At 37.6% G+C, this 19,439-nt stretch overlaps 1 pseudogene; it reads right to left on the reverse strand.

Annotated features, from left to right (window-relative positions):
- Nucleotides 1-1,226: 1,226 nt before the first annotated feature.
- LOC128718229 (uncharacterized) lies at nt 1,227-4,983 on the reverse strand (annotated as a pseudogene).
- Between the last annotated feature and the right edge of the window lie 14,456 nt (nt 4,984-19,439).

Consider the following 19,439-nt stretch of genomic DNA (forward strand, 5'->3'; position numbering starts at 1 on the left):
AAAAAATCCACAGCAAATGATATTGACCTAACGGTGGCGTTATCGTCAAATGACGAATGATTAATCCTACGGCACTGATAACTCGATACCAATGTTTCAACAAAGACCGCAGGGAAATATTACTGAATCCACCCAAACCTCAATGCGACACATCGTCGAAATGCTGCAAGGATTGAGCCTGCTATGAGTAATTTTTGTAACTATAGATAACCATGTATTACTATTTGGTATGCTTTTTTTGCAAAACACTAAATATTAGCACCTGTTGAACAACTTCTGATGCACGCGTACTATGTCCTCGATGCAGGCGCTTCGTATTGATAAAGTGTTGCGAAAACCAATCAGAATGTCCACTTCAAATCTTTAGCCACCACTTGTCTCAAATGTGTGCCGGACCCCAGTGTTTTTTAAGGATTAGCAAGGCAAGTGCTTCAGCCACTTGATCGATGTGCCAATTCTATATTTTCTCACAATCGCGTTAGTTGTGTAACTTCGATGTTGCTGGTGGCGTCCACCAGCTTCTTCAATCGCCTTAACAAGATCGACTGCTATGGTGCAACGCTGCTCCTGGGAGATGTCTAGAAACCTTTCGCTACCAGTGAATCACGCATCTGAAATAAAAAGCCTTCTCAGTTTGTTTCCATTCTGCCTATTCAAATTATCACTTCCGCGGATTCTATTTGACGTGCCTACGATTCCGGAATGCTATGAGATTCTTCGCCTTTTACCTTACGTGTTTGAATGTGAAACGCGACGGTTGGTACTGGGCTAGCTTATCAGCTTTCACGTGAAGCGCATGGTGGGACGCCGGCATGAAATACAATTATCACCCTTGACGATTGTCGGGTGACGGTGATGAGTTATAAAACGGGTGGGTCAATACCGGCCGAAACCTCGAGCCAATGTAATCTGCAGTCGGAACTAAGTGACGTACAATCGATAAGCGGACAGCATGTGGCTCGCGGGGAAATTATGAAGCTGACTGGCAACACACTTCCTCCCTTAACGGCGGTAGTCGGAAGGGCATAATTCGATTATTGATTCTTCCTTGTGAAGAAATCTTACCGCAACATCTTTCCATCGCGCAAAGCTGCATGGGTGATAACCAGTTTGAAGTGACTGTGAATTTCTTAGGGTGTTTATGTGTTTTTTCTTTTATTTGCTGTACGAGGGAAGTCCTGATAATAAACGTGTCTTCAGACCAAAGTAGTGGTACGCGTCACAAGTTACACTAGATGCATTGAACAGACGGACGAACGGTGATTGATGATCTCGTGCGACTGCATGGGCATTTCATCTGGAATTTGTGCAAAATATTGTTTTACATCATAAAACCATGTTTATTCACTTGACAACAAATGATAAGCTCAATCAACTCCAGTTATGGGTTTAAATGATTGTTTTTTCAGGCTGAAAAGTACTTTGGGTTTTTTTACACGCTTGCGTTGTTATTGTTATTGTGTATCTGGGTTATTCTTTGGAGCAAACTGTGCTTTACAATTCGAACATTTAAAACGGGAACAAGAACGACATTCTGTTCGAAGTTAACTTCAAATAAACCGACACTAATATGTGGTTAATAATTACCGTTTTATGCAACGCTAAAATTCAATACCATTGTTGTGTGGCTCCAGCATTTCACTCTCATACACTAATTAGATATTTGGTTATTGCAAACTAGGCTAATTTCAGAAATTAGCGTTCTTCTGCGTCATCACCTTCTACACTTAACGATTATGACGCATATCTTCTCTGATTAAAGGGGGAAAAAGGTACAGCAAAATACGTCTCTTTTGCATACAGATAGGTTTAACACATTGACCACAATTTCAATACTTGGTAAGCAACCCAATTATAGCTATATCGTACCAATTATGGTAAAAGTGGGTTTTATGTTCCATCTAAAACGAAATATGTACCCTCTAAAAATACGTAGACATTTCTTATCATTTACCGATCATTTTCGTTTAATAATCCGTCAAATGTTTCCCGTCAGCCACGCAGGATCAGCGAGAATTCCAAAATACACTTATTTCAGTAATCTCATACTTAAATGTAATAATCGATATGCCTATTCCTTCACGTCCTAGAACTCAGGGTGGTAAAAATACTCATTGCATCGTCGCGTCGTTACACTGATAGGTGTGTGAGCATCGTTTCGCGTGGTATGCCTAGTATCATGCAGCATTCTATGTTGTCGAGAAGTTAAGCGAGGGACTGTGAAACTGATCTTGTCCAATAGCATCAATTGTCCCTAATATTAAACCTGCTGTAAATGTGGCCTGTGTAATTGTTTAGTTGTTTTCCAAACTGTTGTAAACCGAGAAGAAACCGAGAAGAGACGTTCGTTGTACTGCGGCAAATTCGTTCCATTAGTTTTGCATCCCTAATTCTAAGCAGAACACTGCATAAAAAATACACTTCTAAAGTATGTCGCCAAAATGACTTCTTTACGTTTTGCTAAGAACAAAACAGTTAAATTTAAGCTATTTTAAGTTTATTGCATTTATTTCAGCTAAAAATCTTCATCATAACGATAATTATTGTATTTTCTACATCACTACACATAGAAAATAGCATATTTCACTGATAACACAGTCAACTTTACAATTTTCAATTATAAACGATTTTACTCCCGGATTCGATTTGAGCGGAAATTCAAGATACGAATTTGTCTTGACAACATGGATCTTGTCCTGCCACAATAGTGTAAATCGAGGACCGCCTCCTTTATACGCTTAAAATTTTAAACGCTCCTTAAGAACACACATTTTCTTAAACATATACCATAACACGTCTTATAATATTAAACTTCTTTATGATTTCAACATTGAGAATAATAAGTATATAATAAAAATTTGATGATTATTATAATTATGGTTAGGCTATAGAAACCATTAAGTAAACTAATAATAAATGAATCTACATATCGTGTAACTAAGTTGAACTTATAGTATCATAATTCTATTCCAGATATAAGGATTGAACGTTTTTTTGTTGATAAAAAACCTATTTTATTCTGTTAATGTCTGTAGAAGAGGTACAAATATAAAGCTAATGTTGGTAGTTTTGATGGGCACTAATAATAACACTTTATATCTGTGGTTAAAAATACCATCACTTGTGTAGAAAAATCACAAATATCTGCCTCATATATATCTTTCGTCATTGGCGAATAATAGAATGTATGAGATTCTGTTAGTTTGCTAAATGTTTTACCATAAATATGTATGGTTGGTCCATCTTGTAGTGCGCTACTATATTGAACAATGTAAAAATCTTTAGTTAAAAACCAATTTTCTTGCATACCTGGGTAGAGACTAATGCTAGAATTTACATGCAATGTAACTTCACCGTGTTTGGATTTTAAATATGGGTAGGCGGAACATTCACTATCGGGTGACTGCGGGATTTGCGCTAATGAACTGTTTGCAGCTTGCACCAAAACCTTATGACCGTTACGAAGCGTGTTAATAACATGCTATAATTTGTCTACAAAAAGATAAGAAGAAAAAGTTGTGAGAGGGCCGAATCTACATACATCATCATAAACATGCACTAAAGTATGTATGTTACTGGTTATATTTTGTTCACCACACAACACACCATACTCAACTACAAACTGTTTTAGCATGTAATCTGCCTCAGGCCAATATTCTCTATAATCGTTGCTAGAGAACATGGTGAGCGCACATTAATATAGCATAAAATGTTTATACCCCACTTCTGTTAGAATATCTATCAAAACTATGAAGCGGGCATAATGTAAAAGCATATTAAATTCACTAGCTTCCCATGAAGCAGTGTCTTCAATACTTTGAAATTTGCGGTTAAATTCTGAAGGAATTTCAATCCTGCTAAGCAAATCGTTAACTCTATTCACTGTGTTTATAGACCACTTGGGATGACTTCCCAGTTTGCCCGATTTTAAATAATTAACAAACGTTCTGGTTACTCCGTTATCTATCTGGTACCGGCAATCCGATGAAATGACATCTTTGATGATGTCAAAGTGCAGCAGATCGACAAGAGGTATATTTTCCCTATGATGGTTTCCATATTTTAATGCTCGGAAATCTGCGTCCGTTCTTGCGGGAGCTTCGATGCCCGGAAAATATGCGACACGTGAACAGCTATCAGAGGTGAATGAGACCCAGGAGGTCCAAAACCTCTTAAAAAAAAATTCCAACAACAACAACGTGAACCGCTATGATGTTTTCCTTCCACTGTTCATTTCTGGCATCCTTGTTTGTGGTTATAGTTTACTACACCTGATAGAGAAAATTATGTATATATATAAATATATATTTGTTGCTAGGTATGCCAAAATTTAAGATTTTCCGGTTTATCTTTTCTGAATGCGCGAACTTTTGAGTCTGCGACGAAAGCTCTAACACGCACTTGAACGAGCTTATTTTTTACCGCAATACCAATATTAATACCATATTCCTCCGCACTCGTTGGTTTGGATTCTCCATAAAAATTTTCATTTCTTGAATATTCATCAAAATTGGCCATAACTGTTTCCGTATCTTCCTATTCAAAGGAAGCCCATTCACAGAGAAGTTCAATTAGAACGTACTCACTCTTGGCTATATGTTGCTGGAACAAACAAAGCGTAAAAATGTTAACTTTTGGAAGTTCGGTTAGTTTTTAGTAGTAAAAGTTTTTTCTCTACCAAAAATATTTGTGCAGAACCGTTCGGACCCCCGGATACCAAAGTTTACCTCCTGCTGTAGGTACTAATGCTTACCCGCTTTGCACTGTTCCCAGCAATGTATGCGCATCTTTGGGAAGCCTGTAGTTTGTTCTCCTATGTAAAATTGTTAATAAACTTTTCAGCGCTTGGGGAGTTTGGCATGTTTTTAAAGCCCACTTTTTTAAAAGCTCCTCAAATGCCTCTTGCTCGTTTGTAGACTCTTGTACACTGTTTAAAGACGTTCCAACTTCATCGTTCTCAACGTTGATATTATCGTAGCCCATTTTGTTGTAATGTATCCATTCATTGCTATGTTCCTCTAGCATGATGTTTTCATCAAACAAACAATGATGGTTGTAACTATGTCCAGGATCTGAAATGCAGCAGATGTATTTGAAAATTAAATTAATCAAATTTCATTTTTCAATCCCACCTACATTCGCTTGATTTGATTCGTTGATTTATCTAACTAACTAATTTGCTTCTCAGTTTACACAAAGTTGAAGATTAATAAATTTTGTTTCTCTCGCGATCGCACAAAATCCGCAATACTTAATCGCGTACAACTAATGATGTCGAATGTAGGACTTGAAGGTAAGTGATAAAATTAGTAAGGTAGTGATAGATAGTGAATAGACTAGAAGGTAAGTGATCAGTTTGTACGTACTTTGAAAAGGCTTGATTTTCTTGAAATAAACAGACAACACGCGCGTATCTGAAATATGATTGAAACGATAGAAAGAGTTAGATAATGTTCATGCGATGTTAGCAGGCGTCATTATTAACACAGTATTGATATATTTTTTCGGCCAAATAACTTCAAAAGCCTGCCATTTCTATCTTTCTCAGACTTTATTTATCCGCGGGTGGATAGTCAGTTCTGCGCTGGGGGATTGATCCGGATGGGGTTTTGTACCCATCTGGGGGTACTGTCTAATGTAACCGATGTATTGATATCAATAAGGTGCTAATGTTCTTCTGCTATAAAATTTATAAACTGAGTAAAAGAGCATTCCAGGGGCCCGGTGGCATGATGGTAGCGCCGGTCTTCACACGAAAGGACTGGATCAAAATCCCACCCAGACCATACCCCGTATGCATGACTGACTATCCAGCTACAGGTAAATAAAGTCACAGAAAGCCAGAAATTGCAGGACTAGACCTATTGAAGTTGTGGTACCGATAAAGAAGAAAAGAGCATTCCAGAAAATCAGAAAACTTCAGGCATTCTAAACACCTTGCCGTTCGCACGTTCACCGCAGTTTTTCTCTCATTCGCCAACAGTACAAAATGCGAACACCACTTACGGCATTTTATAAGTGCATAAAAGTAGTAATAAGCTTTCCGTTTGCTCTAAATCCGTTTCCGCTCTCAATAGATAACTATTCCATCGGCATGCAAACAATGGTTTCCTCTAGTCTACACTGTTGTGCCGGCGGACGGCAAATTGTTAACATCAGGTAGCTGGGAAAATATTCATACAAATCAGGATAAACATGTTTTTTACTATTTATTACCATTTACAAGTCTGCCTGCAACGGGATTAATCTAAAAAATGCACAAAACTTCGATATATTCTCGGTTTACACACTGAGGCAAAAGAACGCCAACTTTGCTTGTTTACATGCCAATGATAGACACCACTTCGTTTGACGACGGATAACACACACATCCAAAAACTGTCCACATAACAGCCAAACTACACTCACCGGATGACACCCTCATGACAAAGTGGTACTATTTCTCATGACATCTCACTCACACCATGTTGCTGTCTCCCCTTATGACAAAGTGGGGCAAAAGATTTTTGTAGTCCTCCCCTATAGGGTTTGAAGCTACCCTGGACATATTTGTTGCACTATGGGCTCGAGTTGGTTATGGAAAGGTAAAAATTCAAATTTTATGAGGTATGTTTTAATTTTTGTTTCCGTGGCTGTAATAGTTAAAAACAATGGTGGTTATGAAAATTATGAAAAATTAAGGAAATATTTAAAAAAACATAAAACTATCAGCGATTGACCTCTAGTATGTTAATGATTTCAGGAGGGTTATCATGAAGTTAACAACATAACAATATTTTAAATATTTTACTTAATATCTTTAATGAAAAAAATTTTGCTGAAACATATTTTTATTGAATTTTGCCAAATTTATTAGGAATATTCCCTTGCATAAATGTTTACTACATCTTTAGATAAATTTTAACAAAAACTTCATGCTTCACGGGAGTAAAATCTTTAAGTAGTAATTCTTTAAATTAATAATAAAATACATGTATAACATTTTTTTCTTAACTTACACCTTACTTCCTATAAATCACCGTTTAAAATCACCACTGCAACGAGAACCGAAAAATAAAAACAAAAAATAAAATGTTCAGGGTAGCTTCAAACCCTATAGGGGGGGACTACAAAAATCTTTTACCCAAAGGTACTATTTCTCAAGACATCTCACTCACACCATATTGCTGTCCCCCTTTTCTGGGTCTTGGGTTTTTTTGACATGGGGTCGCAGTTTGTGTTTACCTTTGGGGGCGTAGGATGTATGTGCGATAGTCAGCGAGAAAATTGCGAAAATATCGGACAAATCTTTACAAAAAGTAAACGAATGGGTATAAAACATCGAAAGTAGGTCAACTCCCTGCTAATTGCAATGCATTTTTTTAAAGTTTTACATCCTTTTCGTGTGAAAATCCGAAGCAGAACGCCGCGGCGCCATCATCGGATACACCGTGAACACAACACTGAAGACCACCGTCACCGTGTAAACAAACAGTGCTTTTAAATAAATAGTGAATAAATCGTTTATTTGTTACTGTAATTATTTTGGTATCCGAAAAAAATTCTACACTGCGGGAAAAATCATCATATTTTCTCACTCTGTCTTACTAACAATTAAATCTGTCAAAGCAAGATAGGATGATGGATTTGTTCCGCAGGGTTACTTTCTTCTCTTTACTTAATTTAATCAGCCAACCAGGCTACTCTTTGATAGAATTCGTTAAAAATAAACTAAAAACAAATATTTTATATGACAAAGGAAGCAATTGTAGACCAATTTTACACCTTTTTGCTGAGATTTTGTGCTGTCCGAATCCGCATATAAGAGGAACCGCGTAGCTCGGGAAATGCCTGTACGCGGATTCGTAGATACGCGGTTTTTGGAATGTTGACAGCTGAGTTAGTTAATAGCACAAAATCTTAGCAAAACGATGAGAAATTGGTCTAAAATAGCTTCCTTTGTCATTTGTTTTAAGTTTATTTTCATGTATTCCATAAAAATATAGCCTTTTTTGCTGAATAAATTAAGTGCAGAGAAGGAAGTCAACTATCTAACTGTGAAGTATAAACGATTTTACTCCCGGATTGCACTTACGCGGAAATTCGAGATACGCGGATTTTCCGGGTAATAGCGGTCCGCTATAATAGCGTATCTCGGGAACTGCCTGTACATTTGCTTGTTGGGTTTCAAACTTCAACAGTTCGAAGCACTTATGTCAAAATGATTGCGATGAAGTACCTTTTAATTCGTGAATCGAACTGTCAATTCACAATTTTTTTCTAGAAGCCCTAGGAGACGGATGTGTGTCGAACTTTCTTGGAATATTAAGAAAAAATCCACGAGTTGCAGTCACGAATCTTTACTCAACCAAAAGCCAAACGCACCCGTTTCTACGCGTTCATGCGAACAGCAATTCCATTGGCGGCGTCGCACGGAAACAGATTCGATTCGAATTGAACCATTTACCACGGACAGCCATTGTGAAAAAGTGGAGCTGAAAGCTGCTGATGACGAGCACCATCTATTGAACGTCCGTAAACCAGACGAGCTAAATCGTGGCAGACAAATTTGCAGTGTACAGTGCAGTATCGTTAAATCTGTTAGGATTTAGGTAACAATATCTTGCTTATAAAGTGTACACAAGCCTGACGAGAGCCGTAATCGAATATCGCATAGACTACAAAGTGTGTTAAAGTGTGCGTAAGGCGCAGTAAGCCAGTGCAGTGGTAGTGGTGAATTGAAGGAAGGCCGTGTTGCCAGTTATTCTACTATGTGACGTTTGAGCGATCGATGCGGGTTTTTTTTAGCAGTGTGATCTTTGTTTTGGTTTTGCTTCGCTCCTTGACCAACAACATCATCGAGTTTCCCAAGAAGGCATTTTCTAGTGAAAAGTGAGAGCATATGAGCATTGTTTGTCTTGCATGTATTATGTTGAATTCATTCTCGGTGCCGCTTTGAGTTACAATGTTCTGATAAACGATTTTGCAAAATGTTCACTGTGCAATGTTTTGTTCGCTAACGGAGTGAAGTAGAGAAAATATGGTGCGCCAACTAGATGATTGTTGTGATTTAAGTTTAAATTCATCAATACCAACGACGACTCGCGCTTGAATGAGGGAAAATTTCCAATGTGTGAACGGGTTTTAGTGCTCGTGAAATATTGAAAAAGCTGGCAAGAAGTTTTAATAAGCATACACTGACGCATGAAAATAGCAGTTTTCTGTTGTTGGATTTATAAATAGATTAAAGTGTTGGGAGGGAACCAGCTGATCGACATCTAGCTTGCGTTCGAATAAGTAACTGTCAGGCGGTGTTATATTACGTGCAACACCAGAACATTAACTGGAATTTGATTGCAATAAGCCAAGGTTAGTCTGATCTTGTAGTTCACTAGATTGGTTTTACGTAGATATACATCATGTTTGTTTCATTGCTGTATTATTTTCGCTTCTTCCAAGCCTTGAATATCGCTAGTAATCAGTGGAGTTAGAAGGCTTGCTTTGAGGTTTTAAGATTAAATTTATCTTGTATGTACGTCATGTTTCAATCCGCCAAGATAGTAGGTGTACGAGTTGGTTGCAAACAAAACAATTGCGTGTGTTGAAAAAAATGTCATCATTCCAGAACGTCACTAATGAGAAAGTTGAACTTAGGTCATTAGGTTGCTCAAAACATTCCATCACATCAGTAGCATCCAAATATTTTCATCGATCACTCGGTACCACGTTAGTATTGGTTGGGGGCAATTCAACGTACACCACTCATTGGGCATGCGCACGTCCAAAATCATAAAGATTTTCCATTCTTTCATGCTGCCGCAGCGTACATTGTAGAAAATACAATGGTAAATTTTATCTATGAAAACACCACGACAAATGCACACATTCCACTGCACGTCCCTTCATCCACTGTCTGCCAGAAGTGTTCAAATCGATCCAAAGGCCGCACAGAAGAGAGCACCTTTACTTGCGGTTTTCACTTTCAAACGGCTATGCATGGGGTTGCCTCACTGTGTGTCACTATGCGTTTTGTAAATAGCATAAGGGGAATCCCAATATTTAATGGTGGGAATGTCCGCGACCGTATGGTCTGCTGCTGCGTTTCCCCACGTTTTTCTCTTAATTGCGTTCCTCGTTCATCAACATACATGTGAATCATATCCGGAAGCAAAAAGTGATTCGTTGCTTGTTGTCCAACGAAGTTGAAACGTAAATAAAAATGCATCCCAGCGAAGGGTCGGTGTGTGTTCTACAGAAAGTTAAAGGTTATCTCTGACTTCTGCAGCTAGTTGGGTTACTTCTGCTATTAGTTCGACCTTGGCGAGTGACTGAATCCGGTCTTCTGCAATGTCAGTAAAATTAACAGTAATATTATGATTTCGCTCTGTATGCAAAACGGAAACATGCGAAGTATATTGTTGTCATAATATGTTGGTGCTAGAGTTCAATAAAAGTCAATCTTAATTTAAGGGTTGTTGGTTTATGTTATTTTCGCCGGATAATTGCTCGCACATGCCATCGCCGCTTTAGGGGAATGTTGTTTGTGTGTGTGTGTGTGTGTGTGTGTGTGTGTGTTTGCGGGTATTTTTTGTTTGTTTGTTTTGTTCTAGAATCTTGATTGCATCCCTTCAGACTAGTCAAATCAAGAAATCAGTGGCACACGCCAGCTAAACGTACAGAGTAAAACAACGGATCCCAGTGTACGATCCGGCCGTTATCTTTTGCCTTGTGTTGTTTCGTTGAACGTACTAAAATGGGGTGTTTATACACCACCAACAGTGACGTCACTACGACTTGTGCCTTTGTCTGTTTGGTCCGCTGCAATGAATTATCAGTACCTGGTAACAGATCCCGGCAGATATCTTCTTGGAGGCTGTTTGTTCAGCTCTGGTATAAACGCTTCCGGAAGATTTTGTTGCTAAATGAAACTAGGAAGTCATTAAAATTTAATGCAGCCTCTTTTATAGTAACTCATTACCTATGCTCCCCATTCTCATTGTTGTTAAAAAAACATTATTTGTATCGCAGGAGTTTCCTAGGACAAATATTTATATAATGCTGCATGTGAAAAGCCAAACAATTTTCATTTATTTCTATATTTCTATGTGTTAAATGTACTTCGAAGCATTGTAGATGGTTCAATTTATGCTATTTTTTATGACAAATGATAGTTATTGTTAGTGCATGTATACACAAGATATACGATAAGTGCTCCAGTTTGCGGCAATTAAGTGCAACTGTTTCTGCGAAAAAAAAATTATGATGTTATTTCGGTTGATAAACTACTGGAGTATCTTTCTTAATACTTATATTATTGATTGAAACGCGTTTAATTTGCGGTTCACTACCCCAAAAACGCTGTCATTCCATATGACAGTCTTTTTATAATGGCCTACTAACTGGGCATTTCTGGGCTTTCGGTTTTTGTGTTTGTGTAAAAGCTATAATCCATATATGGCGTAATATGGAATTCTGATATAGCAATGCCCGTTGCGATTAGGCAGGACACCATTGCAGGTGATAAGATGACTAATATTATCTCCGATCTGTCCTAATTCGATCAACGAAGGGCTGACCGATAACGAATGGACGATGAGATTTTTATCAGCTAATTAAGAGTCATTTGTAATATCAACGGCTAAATGGTTCATTCAATGTGCACAGGGAAAATGGCCCAGCAGTGTTTTGAAACTGAATTGAATACGTTGATAAACCGTTCGATATAGGTTCCTTCCGATAAATGTTCGATGTAAGTTCCTTTCGATATTGTTTCTATGTAGCATAATCTGATAGACCTGATCTGATCTGATAGACTCTGATACCTGGGAAAGTCCTCATAGAAATATTTTAATTTTCGAGGGAGTAGATTTTTTTTCTAAGGAAAAATTGTTTGGATAGGATTTTTACCTGTCATGTCGAGTGGAACCAGTACTGCCTTCAAATAAACTGCCGGGCTGCCCAATAGGTAATGAGTTATTTGTTGAATGAAAAACGGGATGAAAGATTGTATTCAGTATATGATTTCCACCATCAAACTTTAGGAGAACAAACCTTTGGATACACGTACAACCCGAAGTTCCTTTTCGTAGCCGTGTTTTTAAATTGCGTAATGTTAAATGCGTAGCTATTTTATATTATTAAAAGCTACCTAGCTAACTAATGTGTTATATTTATATAGTGCTACAGTGTAACCGATGTAACTAAACATAAATCTTTTATTCAAAATAGAATAAAAATTTATAGAATAAAAAATATTATAAATTCAATATATGTTGTACAAATAAAAGTGCTTCATCAAAACGATCGTATTTAATAGTAGAATAATAATGAATAATCATGAACAAAACAAAAGCACGTTTTTCAATTCCTTTAAGAACGATGTCGTAGCACGTTGAAGAGCGCACACATAAATGTCGAAAGGCAATGCTGCCGCATAAGCACGCAGTCCCGCAACTTGTTGCATAATTATTGTTTTGTATCGTGTAAAAATAATGTTTGAAATATGACAAACCATCCTCCCTTCAAACCCCCACCCCCCACTCCCTCCTCCTGTAAAGATAGCTATCTTTCGGGTACAACAAATCGCTGTTAGATGTGTTTTGTTTTTAAACTGCGGTTGCTGCGTTCGTAAAACGAAAACGTACGTAAAAAGAACTAAAAGCACAGATATTTTTTGATTTCTTGAAAAGGTTTGCGTGTTTTGTTCCATAATTTTTTGTTGAATGATTAAAAATAATTAAACTTCTATTTATAAAACTCGTACCGGTCGTAGCGTCCGGCGATGTTAGCTGTGTAAACAGAGTTTTTGTTGCTTTTGTATTGCTGTTATTGTCCCAGAAACCAACCAATACCGATAGGTACATTGGCAATGCTAACAACATCGGAAAGAGACATAAATGTTGGCGTAAAACTGTAGCAACGACTGTCGATGTGTAACAATGAAAGAGGTAAAATAAATGAACTTGGTAAATTAAATGAAATGAAAGAGATAGAGGCAATGTAAAGATGAAAAGTCTCCATGTATAAAAAACGTGGCGATGTTGCGATGACAACGAAGCTGTTTTTATACATAGGCATTTCATCAAATACCATTGAGTAAAATCTCATAGGGTCTTTCACACAGCCCGAGATCTTAGCTGGGATTTTAACTGACAGCATGTTTAGATTGACACTGTCAGCATTTTTGGTGAGATAAACATCAGCTGCAATGCACGAAAATTTTGAGTTGAGAGTTTTGGACACTGGTCAATGTATTGTATTTAACATATAACGAATGGCTTTCCGACTATTATTTTTTCGCAAAATATTGTGTAAATACATATGTATTTTCACTAAAATCATTACAAAATGAGTATTGCATGAGCCAGGCTATCGAAGAGGCGGTTACCAGCTTTATTTTGAAATTTCTCAGGACCACAAGGACCACCTCTTTGGAGCTTCTACACTTGAATGTGTACTGCCAGCATGAGATATCGGTTGTAATTTATTTCACATCCATGTCTCAGCTACGATCTCGAGCTGTGTAGAAGCAGCCATTGAAATAAATCGCAGCAGGTCTAATTGCAGTGTAAAATACAAAATATTTTTATACTACATATAGATATTTCAATAGATGTTGAAATCATTTTTTTTAAATTTCACATCACAACATCGTATATGAAGTAGAATGAAGTAGTTTAATTGTAAAATAGTGAAATCTACATATATTTGTTTTCTTGAATCCAATCAGATGTCTACTAGAAAACTTTTAATTAAAAAAGAGCAGAAACTATCTAACTTTTAATTAATTCTTATAATATTTATTTTGAAAATCAACGAACCGGCCTTGGCGACCAGTTCAAATACAATCAATTCAGTTCTAGGCTTCAATCGAAGGTTCTTGAGGTGCATTTTGGGACCATTGAACTGACTATGTTGTTCTCTAGCCGCAAATCTTGTAGTTGCTCCAAGGTGTCTTGGTGAATTTTCGATTCCAGTCGCTCAATATTGGCAAAAGCGTAGTTGTATAAAATATTTGCTGAGAGAAAAAAACTTTAACAACAAACATTCTAACTCGTTATCGACGCGGCGTACGATAGTGAACTAGGTAGTTACTGTCTTCAAGCAAACCGGACTTCTTGTTGTATGATAATCAACTCACGGTTGCCAACGGGCGTAAAGTGGAAAAAAATATTTCACAGATTAGCAGCTATTAGTGTCATTCTCCGCGCCACTAATACTTAGATCGCACCGGAGTAGCAACTTATTATTGACTGATTTGATAAGGGGCTCGGCCACCAAAGGCTCAGACTTTTTGCTGAAAGTTAAATGTATAGGAAAAATTATTGCTCATTTCGTGGTGGTAAGATGATACTTTGCATTCCTCGCATGTACACAATTACATACACGAACGCAAAGATCTGTAACATCTGTTAGACTAACGCAAACAAGAGTGACATCTGATCATTTGCCGTGTCTTGAACACAAGAACAACAATTCAGCAATCAACACCTTATCTTACTTGTTTTTTTTTCTTCGATGTAGTAAATTCATAATTGAAATGATTACATTGTTTAGCATAAGTCTACTGAAATTTAACTGATAACACTGTTACACTGTACAAATTATTAAGATTTATTACCGTGGCGAGAGATTTTTGCGTAGACTGAAGGTTTTGCCAAGCCCCACACGAAATCAGCTGATTAATGTCCCAGTTTCTTGCGTGAAATTGTCCGAAGAAAGATGGGTACACAATCTTTCCAGGAAATTTTCATTTATTTCCTGAAATAATCTTCAGAGTAAACCTTGGCTGCATAAACAGTGAGTAGTGTACTGACAGTGAATCAAAATAGTATCGCCATTGGTAGGAGAGCAATAATATTTTTGTTTTTCGTATTTTTTGCACCCATCTCAATGACGTACTTTGAATGTGTCAGTTTTAGGATAACAGTTTCGGCTTATGAAACTCAGAGGAGGGGGAAAGCTTTGGAAAAATAAAAGTGTATTTCAAAATAGTACTGATTCTAGGCAAACGATATTGCAGTCTATGGTGAACAATTTTGTTTATTTTGGCAAACACCTTTATCTGACCTATTTATGTGAAGAAAGATGACACCGCTTAACTAACCTCTTATGCATAAAGTGTTTATAGTTATATTATTAAACAATAGTATCTATTATTTGACATACCAAATGAGGCATATAGTTATAAATGCAAATAAAACCCTTTCTTGATAATCATAGCATTATGGAACGCTCGATTTCTGCTTGTAAACATTCTATTTACCATATTATTAACGTTTGGTTGCAATATACCTACGCAATATGCTTAAAATTACGTGCATGAAAAGAAGCCACTTAAACGCATGCTAAAAAGCCGATCAATATATCGCACAGTTGTCGCGGACGCCAGATGTTTTGGTCAAATATTGTTATGTACGCACTCTCGGCATATCGGAGTGTTGTCATATCTGATGTCACCACAACCAACCCTATTTAAGTAACTTGAATTTTTCTGTAGCAGTCACTAGTTCGTCCGTTTTTTTTAATAGTATGACGCGAACGCTGCTTCACGTGTACTCTTCTCAAAGTAAAAAAAGGATAGTTAAGCCATAAAGAAAAAAATCGGTTACATTGCAGCTATCTGCAAACAAAATGCGAGCTGCATTTCCTTAATGAAACATGAACTTCCAATAAATCATTTTGCTCAAAAAAGAATCAAGGCGAATGGTTAGACCTAATAAGAATAGGGTATAGGGTATAGTATAATTTATGGACACGTTTTTGTTTTTCTTTATATTTAAACGTATTATCACTTGAAGCGCAAATAAAGAAAGAATTGGAAACGAAAATAACCATCAGACGCACATAAACCCATTGAAAATTCTGTCCGTGTTGTCACTGACACGCATAAACATCGTTGTTGTTATCTACGACTCGGAAGTCACCTCACACTAGGTACCAATATGTGCCAGTACTGTACCGAAAGATGAGTAAGCCAACGCAAACGATTACGTAGGTAATCGGCTGTTGTTGCCCTCGAGTTTCTAAGCACATCGCTTAACTGATGTTGACAGCAATATTTATCCTGTTTTTCCGGTCGTTGCCCATAATGTAATTAAACTTAGCACTTAGCTTAAAAAAACTTGACCTTGAAAGGGTTCTAGCAACGACTTGAGGTTTTCTTTATTATTTTTCGTTTTGTTATATTTATTTATTTTTATTCTTTTGTATATTCCACCCCCCTATTAGACCCCCTGATAACGGATCCTCTGATGAATGATACAATGTTTTCAATTAGTTCAGTACGTTAAAAAAAGTTGTTTATTTCCAATTTTACAAAATTTTAACAGTTTTAAAATACAATTCATAATTAATTCGACATTTCATAGTATTGTTCCTTTACGTCATTAGTGGTGTTTTCTAACATATTATCATTGATGCAATCGTCAATGTTGTCTTACTCGTCATCGCTATATGTATAAGTTGCATCAACCTCAGTTCCAGAATCTAAAAGATACTTTCCGTATATAACGACCCCTTTAATCTGACTTTGGTCATTTTTTCATCTATGTCATCTGTCATAGGTCAATTCAATTTAATCAACAATCAACAAAAAAACGGTACATTACTTAAACGCTAAACTAATATTTATTGTTGATATGATAAATATAAAAATATTATTAATGTTATTATAAGTGTGTGTGGCAAAACAAACCAAGTGTCGAAATAGTTTCTATCGTTGATTCGGTTGTTGGAAAATATTATCCCACGTTTAATGTTTTTTTTTCCTGTGGATGAATGTTGGATGTGTTCCAATAATTCAATTTGTGGTTTATATTTCTAACACTTTTTCAAGCGTACCTCATCTGTGCATTTACTTCGTTCGTTTAATGGGTCTAGTTTTACCATTCGAAAGGTAAAATTCTTTAAGGTCTGTTTTTAACCCAAAAAAAACAAAAGACAATTTGTTCGAGTGAGTAACCGTGGGTTAGATCAACTGCCAGCTGTTATTATGTAGCCAAATTTCTAATAGATGCTCGTATTCATATGACTTCTCGCCTGTCTGTGACGTCATGTGGACAACTTGTCATCACAAGTGCCTAGAGCAACCTATAAATACTAAATCCTACATCAAAGTGTTCAAATTCTTTAAGAACGTGCACAATATCACGCTTTCATCGGTTGAATTGTATTATACATCACTCAATTTAATATGCTCGTGCTGTGAGTGCTGACTAATTAATATTTGTTTGCAGCATTTATGGAAGAAATAGGACGGTGCTTTGAGAAGCGCGACAATTTGTTAAGTAGTTTACGGTGGACGATCACTGTGGCGAGGGCCAATATATAAATGCAACCTATCCCGTTCTATTCTTGAGCCGGTTGCAACTTTCATTGCAAATTACGCCACGTCTGCAGCCACTCGGAAATAGGGATTTGAACGATTTTCCTGTCGGCGTGATGTATGTTGGATGGGAAAGCCACTTACAGGACCTTTGCCGAAACAAGCTCGTTGAAGAGCACGCGCAAAGTCGCCATTTGTGTGTTGCAACCCTTGCACTTCTATAGCGCACATGAATTGGTTGTGTAATGTCGTTGTTATTATTTTCTTTTCTTTTATCCTGGTTACCTAACCTATGTACGAATTTACGTTTATTTGCGGTCTTGAAGTAACAGTCTGTATTTTTCTTTTTCATTCGTCTCAAACTGTGCTATAATTATGCCAAACCAATCATTAATATTAGCAGAGCAAATATTATCTCGCCTCTTCGAACGATTATCGTATCGGAATTCCCTTGTGCACATGTGCCCAAAGGGTTGTTCATTTGCAATCAGCCGGCCGCTTTGTCTTACTAGCAATAATTTTTCGTTTTTACGCGCAAACACACTTAAGACGCAATCCGGTTCAATCTGAATTAAACTATTTTTCTTCTCTTATTGTTCGTGATGAATGGTCAGAGGACGTGCTGCTATTCTCCCATTGTTAGCAAGAGCAGATTTTCTCTAAGAGTTTAACTTAATCACAGTTATCACATATTTATAGCTTTTACATTTTGGGAGAACAGCACGATCATGACTTTGTTCATACTTTTCTTCTATCATGTGTCAACTTACTACGCTTAGAATACTGAACAAACATTTTTGTGCTAACCCGACGTTTGTGTTCGAAGAAAAATATTCCATTCCCACTTGAAGTAGCTGTTTAACGGTTGTTTGTATTACAATTGCCTTCCTTTATCAGCTTACTCACCTCGCACGATCCACTTCACCTTTTAATCATTATCAACTTCCCTCGCGCGGCATCTTCCAATATGGGAAGTAGCTAGTACGAGTAGACGGTGTGATTCGCACGCGGTGCCTCGTGCACACATTTACTACCTTTCCGGTATCACCAAACATATGATGCCGATTAGCGGACGATTCGAACTCCGTCCGATCCGGTTCTCCCACTTGAAGTTTTTCGCCTTCTCCCGGCATGCGATCGTCTCGTGGTCGTTCGAATCGTCTACCGGGGTTTGGGTAGTGGCGCATTGCTGTCTATGTTTGTTTTGATCGCTCACCTTCGCTACAATGAGCAGGCAGTTGTATGGTGTTTGTAATTCTAGCTTGAACGTAACCAGACACAAAGCTGTTCCGTGTGTACATCAACGAATCAGCTGATTCAAGTCTAATTGATGCCCGCTAGTAATTTTACGCTTCTGTATGCGCCGTGTGTTTGAGATGGAGACGCATGGTGGGGGTGGTAATGGTGTCACATGTGTGGGGCGGAAGTTGAACAAAGCATAACGGAACAGAAGTTTGAAGTTGAAGATATTGGTTACTGTGGTCTACAGAGACCCTGTTATCTGTTACCAACAAGGCAGTGGTTTGTTTATTTTTTCTTCGTCGACTTCTTCGTTTTACATTTATATTCCATCTAACGGCTAGTGATTGATCGCGACAGCATGCAACAATGACACCTGAAACATCCTTGAACCCCCGGGGGCGGAACAATCAGCTTCCGCAGTTTGCGTTTAGAAGCCAGTTTCTTTGTTCTAAGGGTGAGAGATTTAATCCATTTCGGGACACGTGTACTTGTTACAGATGGTTTGAGCATGCAATTTGTATCTATACCTCAGTCCTTTATGCTGACATTAACTTGTACCGTTGTAACAATCCGAGTCGATCGTACTTGGAATTTGGAACGCACAGTTTCTGTGACACGGGGAACTTTTACGGATGACATTTGTCGCTCGCAAAATTCGAGAGTGATTGCCGCAATGTCGAAAAGTCCAACCACTGTCAAGTGCTCCCGCTGACACCGATGACACTTTCGTTGACTTGCTGATGCTGTTGGTGAAGGTAGGCGCAGTTGAAATGCGGCATGTGTGTCCTCCGGCCTCTAAAAGGACGTGCGCGTGCAACTCGGCAACTTGCGCTTGGTTGAATGTGTGATCACAAGCCTCTCTTAATCGTCTCATCGCAATGGTGCAACGTGG

The sequence above is a fragment of the Anopheles marshallii genome, chromosome 2, assembly GCF_943734725.1.
Source record: "Anopheles marshallii chromosome 2, idAnoMarsDA_429_01, whole genome shotgun sequence".
Lineage (NCBI taxonomy): Eukaryota > Metazoa > Arthropoda > Insecta > Diptera > Culicidae > Anopheles > Anopheles marshallii.